Here is a 10,000-nt window from a genome sequence, read left to right as displayed (position 1 = left end):
GTCGAGCTAAGTGAGTGAGTTTTGATGTTTTTGGAGAAATGGTTTGTCTAGCTGAGTTGGTAAATGTTGTTGCTGTTTTTAAATAAGTGGTCATTTTTTTAAACGTCTTGTTAAGATCAGTGCCTGGATCTTAATTTTTTGAGTGAAATGGTTTCTCCAAATGAGTAGCTGATTTTTTTTTTTTTGGGGGATGGTTAAAAGAAACCAGAAGATAATGCGTTTTTTTTTTATTTTATTTTATTTTATTGTATTTCATTTGTTTTTTTTTTTTTTTTGAGAGAGAGGGAGAGAGGACTTGTCGAAATAAGACTCTGAAATTTGATGATTTTTTTTTGTTTTTATCTAAATGAGTAGGTGATTTTTTTTTTATGTGAACTTAGTGAATAATGTGGTTTTATCTTTAGAGAGAAAGTGAGATAAAGAGAAGACTTGTCGAAAAATTGAGTGAATTTTGATGTTTTTTGGGAAATGATTTATCCAAATGAGTAGGTTATTTAGGGGGTCTTCAAAAGAAACTCGTAGATGATGTGTTTTTTTTTTTAAAGAGGCAGAGAGAGAGAGAGAGAGAGAGAGAGAGAGAGAGAGAGAGAGAGAGAGAGAGAGAGAGAGAGATAATGGACTTGTTTAAATGAGTGAGTGAATTTTTAAGTTTTTTGGGAAATGTTCTATCCACATGAATAGGTGATTTTGGGGGAGGCTTCAAAGGAAACTAGTAGATAATGTTTTTTTGTTTAAAGAGAGAGAGAGAGAGAGAGAGAGAGAGAGAGAGAGAGAGAGAGAGAGAGAGAGAGAGAGAGAGAGAGAGGACTAGTTGAAATGAATGAGTGAATTTCGATGTTTTTTGGGAAATGGTTTACCAAAATGAGTAGGTGATTTTGGGAGTGACTTCAAAGGAAACTAGTAGATAATGTTTTTTTTAAAGAGAGAGAGAGAGAGAGAGAGAGAGAGAGAGAGAGAGAGAGAGAGAGAGAGAGAGAGAGAGAGAGAGAGAGAGAGAGGACTTGTTGAAATAAGTGAGTAAATTTTTGTGTTTTTGATATGTGATGGTTTATGTTTATGAGTATGTTATTCCTTATAATTTAAAACATACTTTTTAAATAATAGTTCATCCAAACATTGGGAAAATGTTATCATTTTCATTTTCAGCGCTGAATGACCTCCTAGGTCCCAGCGCTTGGCTTTTAGCCTGATTTCTATATTCCATTCCATTCCATTCCATTCCATCAAAGTAAGTGGGTGAATGCTGTGGTCTTTGGAGTGATATTTTGGCAAAGTGAGTGAGAATATTTTTGGATTTTAGAGTGAAAATTGACCAAAGTAGATAAGTGAACGGTGTTTTAAACTATGCAAGAGAATGCTACCGTTTTTGGGAAACACATTAAAATTAATAAATGAATATTGAAATTCAGAATTTGTTTGGGCGAGTGAATGTCTTAACTCCAGAAACAATTTATCAACATAAGTGAAAGAATACTGTATTCGAGAAAATGATTATCGGAATAGTTGAAAGATTGCTTTAAGAAGTTAAGTATATCTTAGTTCAACCAGACCACTGAGCTGATTAACAGCTGTCCTAGGGCTGGCCCGAAGGATTAGACTTGCTTTACGTGGCTAAGAACCAACTGGTTACCTAGCAACGGGACCTACAGCTTACTGTGGAATCCGAACCACATTATGAAGAGAAATAAATTGTCTATCACCAGAAATAAATTCCTCTAACTCTTCATAGCCGAATGATTGCTTTAACTGACAAAGCCTTTATCGAAATGAATCAGCAAATGTCTTATTCTACAAAGGTTATCAAAACAACCCGGTGAATGTAATAATGCTTTTTGCGAGAGTCAAGCAAAATAAGTTAGTGAATGCATTCATGCATTCATTTCTCGAGCGATGGTTTGTCAAATTTAAATATTAGAGAAATTGCCTTGGCGTTCTTTTGGAATATAGCTGTCGTGTTTGTCAAATAGAGTTGTTCTGTTATTTTGTCGAAATACATCAGCGCCCGAGCGAATATTGCAAAAATGCATAATCAAGGCATCGAATTATATTATCCATTCTATCTGAAATCTATAACAAAATGCATAATTTAAATTGCAACTTCATATTCGACGTTTAACAAATACAGCCAAATTGCACTGCCGTTAGTCGAAATATATATTAAAGCAAATACATTCGGAATATATTGCTATTTTGTCGAAATACAGTATATCTTTGCTGTCAATATTGTAATTCAAATCAGCGAGTCAAATTTGAATCGGATTAATTCAATAAACGTAAACTCGTTAAAATTAAAACATCAGACGTTAATCCAAATGGAATCGTTTCAAGCAGAACAATTTAATATTTACAAAAAAAAATCCTAATAAAATGACTCACTACAATTTGTCAGTCATTATAGCGAATAACAAGTAAACCATGCACCGAAGTTTCTTCAGCGCAATCGAGTTTTCTGTACAGCCGCTACAGCGTATAATCAAGGCCACCGAAAATGGATCTGTCTTTCGGTGGTCTCGGTATAATATTGTATGAGCCGCGGCCCATGTAATTTTAACCACGGTCCGGTGGTGGCCTATCCTATGTCGTTGCCAGAAGCACGGTTATGGCTAACTTTAACCTTAAATAAAATAAAAACAACTGAGGCTAGAGGGCTGCAATTTGGTATGTCTGATGATTGGAGGGTGGATGATCAACATGCCAATTTGCAGCCCTCTAGCCTCAGTAATTTTTAAGATCTGAGGGCGGACAGAAAAAGTGCGGACAGAAAAACGTGAGGACGGTCAGACAAAGCCGGCACAACAGTTTTCTTTTACAGGAAACTAAAAATCAAATGCAATAAAAATTGAAAAAGCAAACATTGATTAAACTGAAATGAATTAAGGGCAATCAATGCAAAAAGATTAACAAAATGAAATCCCTTTGCAAATTGAAAAAGACTAAAAGAACGTGATTAAACTAAAATTAAATAAGCAAATTCGAAGCGAAAATATAAAAAAATAAATCCCTTTTGAAAATTGAAAAGGATTGAAAGGACGTGATTAAACTAAAATAGAATAAGGAAATTTAAAGCGAAAATATTTTAAAAAAAACTTTGAAAATTGAAAAGGATTGAAATGGCGTGATTAAACTGAAATTGAATGAGCAAACCGCCCCCCCAAAACAAAGATTAACCAAAAAAGAACGGAATTTCTTTGAAAATTCTGCCTGTAGAACAGCATCGAAAAGACACGACAGAACTAAAACTGAATAAGCCAAAAGATTAGAGCAAAGGGAAATCTCTGTGAAAACTGGATTGAGAACGGGATTGAAAAGACAACATTAATCTGACGCTGAATAAGCAAAAAGGTCACGAATAAGTAAATCCCTTCGAAAATTCTGCATTGAGAGCAGGACGGAAGAGACATACAAAATAAACGTTGCTACGACTTTTCCCAGGATTCCATTTCCGAACGTTTCGACGCCGCGGCTTTTCGTACCCAGGTCCCGATGCCGTCGCCCTCCAAAACCCACTCCAATTTCTGTCCCCTGCGAACTCTCCTGAACATGGTCCTTTACTCACTGAGGGAAAAGAGGGTGCTTTCTCTCTCTCTCTCTCTCTCTCTCTCTCTCTCTCTCTCTCTCTCTCTCTCTCTCTCTCTTTTATCTATGTATTTCACTGTATGTCTATTTATCTGTTTATGCCACGAAAATAATACATACATTAAAATAAGTAAATATTTCTCTCTCTCTCTCTCTCTCTCTCTCTCTCTCTCTCTCTCTCTCTCTCTCTTTTTCTTCTCTCTATATATATCTCTCTCTCCTTTCCTCTCTTTTTTATCCTACATCTCTCTCTCTCTCTCTCTCTCTCTCTCTCTCTCTCTCTCTCTCTCTCTCTCTCTCTCTCTCTCTCTCTCTCTGTGTGGTGTTCTCTCTTCTTTCCTCTCTCTTTTTCTTCCTACATCTCTCTCTCTCTCTCTCTCTCTCTCTCTCTCTCTCTCTCTCTCTCTCTCTCTCTCTCTCCATAAAACTGTAAAACTGATAGTTCTCATTAGTGGTGTATGAGGTCGCACAGAAATGGTTGTAAGAGGGTATGTCTCTCTCTCTCTCTCTCTCTCTCTTTCTCTCTCTCTCTTTTTTTCTCTCTCTCTCTCTCTCTCTCTCAAACCTTCCTGAGCATTTGGCGTGTGCAAAGTCGTGCAGCAAATGCTGCAGCGGATCCTAGAACGGCTGTAAATGTTTCAGGACCAACGCCAAGCCGCAGTAAATGTTACGGGTTAATCTGAGACCGGACTTTCATCGAGCAGGGCAAAAGGACTTAAGGGATTGTGGTTTCTCTTAAATGGGTAGTGTTTGGATTTGTTCATCATTTCTTCGCTTTTTTTAACTAAACTGTTTATAGCCACTGGTTGATTTCAATTAATGTTGATTAGTTCGTTCCTTGTACCTTTACTCGTTGTTATGGAGTGATTTCTCAAGTTTAATTTTTAAGTGTTATTTTTAGTTTTCTGTCAAAGAAAACTATTGTGCCGGTTTTGTCTGTCCGTCCGCACTTCATTCTGTCAGCACTTTTTCCTCTCTGCACCTTTTTCTGTCCGCACTTTATCTGTCCGCCCTCAGATCTTAAAAAACTACTGAGGCTAGAGGGCTGCAAATTGGTATGTTGATCATCCACCCTCCAGTCATCAAACATACCAAATTGCAGCCCTCTAGCCTCAGTAGTTTTTATTTTATTTATGGTTAAAGTTAGCCACGATCATGCTTCTGGCAGCTATATAGGTTAAGCCACCACCGGGTCGTGGTTAAAGTTTCATGGACCGCGTCCCACACAGCATTATCCGAAACTACCGAAAGATAGATCTATTTTCAGTGGCCTTGATTATAAGCGCTACAGAAAACTCGATTGCGCTGAAGAAACCTCGGCGCATTTTTTACTTGTTTCTTTTCAAATCACTCTACTCATCATATATTCACAGTTACCTTTATCATACTCACATACTTTCTCACTTTCTGGTATCAAATCCCTTTCCAATACCTTCCTCACCCCATCTTTATCAAGTTTTCTTTCCTCCTCATTCATAACACCTGCGAAATGTGCACTCTGATCGTCACCCTAACGTTTCCCATTCTTTCAACATGCCCAGACCATCTCAAAGCAATCTGATCCATCATTTCCCCAGTATATATATATATATATATATATATATATATATATATATATATATATATATATATATATATATATATATATATATATATATGTATATGCATAACTGATTCACGAAGATATGGAACGAGATGAATGTATAAATAAAAGCAAATGCCACAAAGGAAAAGTGAAACAACGGAGTGGTTGCTAGGCCTTTCGACACAGTGGTCCTTTACTAGCTAGTAAAGGAAATATATATGTTAAATGCACAACACCGGAGCATCGAAAGTGCACGGTAAAATCCATTCAGAAAAATCAGAAACTCGTCACTTAAACTTTGGCATTTAAAACGAAATAGATTTTCAAAGGTAAATATCCCGCTGCATCGATCTTTTCCAGCGATCGGGGACTCGAGAGAAGATCAGCAGAAGGCGAAAGAGAAGTATTTGAGTTTGTCATCTCGGGTCAAAAGATATTTGCTCCTCGGGCGAAATTTTTTTCTTCTTCTTCTTCTTCTCCTTCTTCCAGGTTTGCCGTGTGACTGTTATGTTTGGGTTTATCTAAAGCTAGATGATATGAATGTACGGACAAGGTCTCTCTCTCTCTCTCTCTCTCTCTCTCTTCTTTCTCTCTCTCTCTCTCTCTCTTCCTACATATCTCTCTCTCTCTCTCTCCTCTCTCTCTCTTTCTCTTCTCTCTCTTCTCTCTTCTCTCTCTCTCTCTCTCTCTCTCTCTCTCTCTCTCTCTCTCTCTCTCTCACAGCAGCGAACGTGACACGAAAGCTTCAGCTGAAAAGGCTGATGGGGAACAAATGTACCGAAGAAATCAGTATTCCTTCCTCATCATTTCAGTGTGATTTCTCTCTCTCTCTCTCTCTCTCTCTCTCTCTCTCTCTCTCTCTCTCTCTCACTGAAGGTAAAAAGGGCATTATGCATTCAGCTCGTGGCCAGAAGAACCGACAGCAAAGATAGCATCAATATTCCCGCCTCATCGTTACAGGTGATTTCTCTCTCTCTCTCTCTCTCTCTCTCTCTCTCTCTCTCTCGGCCTTTTCGCTACCTCAGACTTTCTCCTTTTGATCTTTGCCTCAAGAATTCCCAGTCGTCTTCTCAATCATTTTAGGGATAATGGGTGGGAGAAACAAGTAAAAAATGCGTCGAAGTTTCTTCGGCGCAGTCGAGTTTTCTTCCTAGCTTAACAATCAAGGCCACCGAAAATAGATCTATCTTTCGGTGGTCTCGGCATAATGCTATATGAGCCTCGGCCCATGAAACTCTCAGCTGGTCGTGGTGGCCTGTCTTACAGCGTTGCCAGACGAACGATCATAGCTAACTTTAACCTTAAATAAAATATAAACTACTGCAGCTAGAGAGCTGCAATTTTGTGAGTTTGATGTTTGGAGGGTGGATGATCGACATACCAATTTGCAGCCCTCTAGCCTCAGTAGTTTTTAAGATCTCAGGGAGGACAGAAAAGTGCGGACGGACAGATAAAGCCATTTCAATAATTTTCTTTGCAGAAAACTAAAAATTCTCTTTTGAGGGTTTCAGGAATGACCAATGGGGTAAGGTTTGAGGGACGCATGCGCAGTGAAAAATATAAATGCGGACTTTGATTTAGCGATTGTGAGAAATCATTTTGCTATAAAAAGAATTGTATAATTTACCTTAAAGCGTTTATCAGTGACTAACAGAATAATTATTCACCATCTGACACAATAGTAGAGCTTCTTAAAATCTTATTCAGTTCCTCTTTAAGTGCTCTTGCAAGCACCGGGAGAAAACAGATTTTCTTTTAAAGCGTGATACACTAGTGCTTGAGGCAAGTGTTGAAATATAAAGAAAGAAATGTGTTATTCTTTCTAAAGTTTATTTACTGTTATCTGATACAGTAATATGTCAGACACGCCATTTCCTCTGAATATTTCATAATTTCTCTTGCCTGAGTTCTCATAACATACAAACCTAATTTAAAACTCGATTCAGGGTGCCATAATAAGTATATATATATATATATATATATATATATATATATATATATATTACCGAAGGAATTATAGTTGATAAAAGTTCGTCAACTATAATAAAGTTGGTAAACTATATATATATATATATATATATATATATATATATATATATATATATATATATATATATATATATATATATATATATATATATATATGTGTGTGTGTGTGTGTGTGTGTGTGTGTGTGTGTGTTTTAAAACGAACATCCATAAATACACACACCCATACACCTTTAGAAACTGCAAGTGACGAACGGGTGAGCGTCACATGACATAACCCTAATTGCATAAAAACCTTCGTGATGAGATCTGCGCTCAAATTTCCCTACTGATGACTTTTAGATCGGAAATATATAAAGCCATTAATCCCACGTGAAAAAAGGGCGGGAGGGCCAGCCATAGGCGTCCCCGGGTGATGGCGAATTCATATTTCCTACCAATCAACGTTTCATTCGATTGGGAGTTTTGTTCCGATAATTAATCTGAACAGGGACACGCCGTAATCAATTCTGGGAGGGATTTGTGCCCGAAATTGCGCTTCTGTTTTGCGATTACAAAATGCTAGGGCTAATGATGGTATTTATGTCTGTTGTTGTGAGTTATTGATAGATTGACAAACGCTTCTCAGGGATGGGAACTTGCGTGTTGGTTAGCTAAGGTGCTGTTAAGAAATTGTCTATTCTAATGCAGTCTTTAGGGTACCAAATTTTTTTTTGTTAATTTTTAGGCTACCAAAAAATTTTTATTTTATTTTTAGGCTACCAAAAACATTTTTTTTGTCTAATTTTTAGGCTACCCCAAGTTTCTTTTTTAATTTTTTAGCTATCAAAAATTTTTAATTTAATTTTTTAGGCTACCCAAATTTTTTAAATGTAAATTTAGTCTACCAAAATGTTTTAATTTAATTTTTAGGCTTTAATTTTTAGGCTTGGAGGTTTGAAATTTAACTCAGTGGCCCCTGTGGGCTTGCTCCATACGAATATGGCTTTAACTTCTCAATAATAATAATAATAATAATAATAATAATAATAATAATAATAATAATAATAATAATAATAGCACTGCTAACACACCTGCGCCAGAGTGGATGGATGAGGATAGAGATTGACGGAATAGGCATCCCTAGTCAGCCTGAAGTCCCATCTATTCTCTATGTGGGGGATTTCCAGGGCGTCACAGATCGACTGCACATGCGCAGATGTCTGGGCAGACTGGGGACCGAAGATGGCCGCTACTCCCGATTTGAGCAGTGAGCATACTGTCGAGATGAAAGAGAAAAACCTTAGTATTATTCATTGTTTTTTTTTTTTTTTTGTACTGGATAAATTATTGTCATGTATAATTAAGGTTTTCCAAAGGGAAAATTATTGGCATTTATCACTGATGGTTTTGTAAAGGAAAAATTGTTGTCGTATATAAGGTTTTTCTAAATGGAAAAATTATTAGCATTTAATCAAATTAAAAGGAAAACTAAGAATCACAACATAAAAAGAAAGATGTTATTGATAAAAAAAAATTTACAAAGCATAATTAAAACAACGCAAGACCAATAAACTAAAACAACGCAAGACCAGTACACTAAAACAACGCAAGACCAGTAAATTAAAACAACGCAAGATCAAGAAAGTTAAAACAATGCAAGACCAAGAAAATTAAAACAACGCAAGATCAAGAAAATTAAAACAACGCAAGATCAAGAAAATTAAAATAACGCAAAGTCAAGAAAATTAAAACAACGCAAGACCAATAAATTAAAACAATGGAAGAGGAAGAAAAGTAAAAGAACGCAAGACCAAGAAAATTAAAACAACGCCAGACAAAGAAAATTAAAACAACGCTAGACCATTAAACTAAAACAACGCAAGGCTAATAAATTAAGCCAACGGAAGACAAAGAAAATCAAAACAAGGCAAGACCCAAAAAAATAAAACAATGCAAGATCAAGAAAATAAAAACAATGCAAGACCAAGAAAATTAAAACATTGCAAGATCAAGAAAATTAAAACAAGGCAAGACCGAGAAAATTAAAACAATGCAAGATCACGAAAATAAAAACAACGCAACACCAAGAAAATTAAAACAACGCAAGACCAATAGATTAAAACAACGCAAGACCAAGAAAATTAAAACAACGCAAGACCAAGAAAGTTGAAAACAACGCCAGACCAATAAACTAAAACAACGCAAGACCAATAAATTAAAACAACGCGAGACCTAGAAAATTAAAGTATTGCAAGACAAAGAAAAGTAAAACAACGCAAGACCAAGAAAATCAAAACAACGCCAGACCAAGAAAATCAAAACAACGCAAGACCAAGAAAACTAAAACAACGCAAGACCAATAAACTAAAACAACGTCAGACCAAGAAAATTAAAACAACGCAAGACCAAAATCCTTCGAAGGACTCCTCACCTTTCCTGGACGCTCGGAAGGAGTCGCTGTTGGGGATGTTCTCGATCTGGGCCGACAGCCTCGAGTGGGCCAACAGCTTCCGGTCGCTGTTGATGGCGTCGACGGCGTACCTGAGGGCGATCTCCTGCCGGTCCTCCGTGAAATCGAACAGGCCTCCTGCAGGAGGGAGAGGAGAGTTTCTTTATTAGGGGGTTATTAGTCAAGGTTGTTATGGCTGATGTTATTTGTTGTATATGCGGCGAAGGTTATTATTATAACTTTATATATATTATTACTATTATATTTTATATATATTATATATATATATATATATATATATATATATATATATATTATCTTTATATATATATGTATATATATTTGTATGTATATTTATATGTAATAATCATATTTATATTTATATATATATATATATATATATATATATATATATATATA

The 10,000-nt window shown here is 36.1% G+C and overlaps 1 pseudogene; it reads right to left on the bottom strand.

The window, feature by feature from the left end:
* Positions 1-10,000, bottom strand: part of LOC136842406 (glutamate receptor ionotropic, kainate 2-like) — a 181,978-nt pseudogene that overhangs the window by 66,776 nt on the left and 105,202 nt on the right.

This window comes from Macrobrachium rosenbergii, chromosome 10 (genome assembly GCF_040412425.1).
Source record: "Macrobrachium rosenbergii isolate ZJJX-2024 chromosome 10, ASM4041242v1, whole genome shotgun sequence".
In the NCBI taxonomy this organism is placed as follows: Eukaryota; Metazoa; Arthropoda; class Malacostraca; order Decapoda; family Palaemonidae; genus Macrobrachium; species Macrobrachium rosenbergii.
This window is presented reverse-complemented; position numbering and strand designations above follow the sequence as displayed.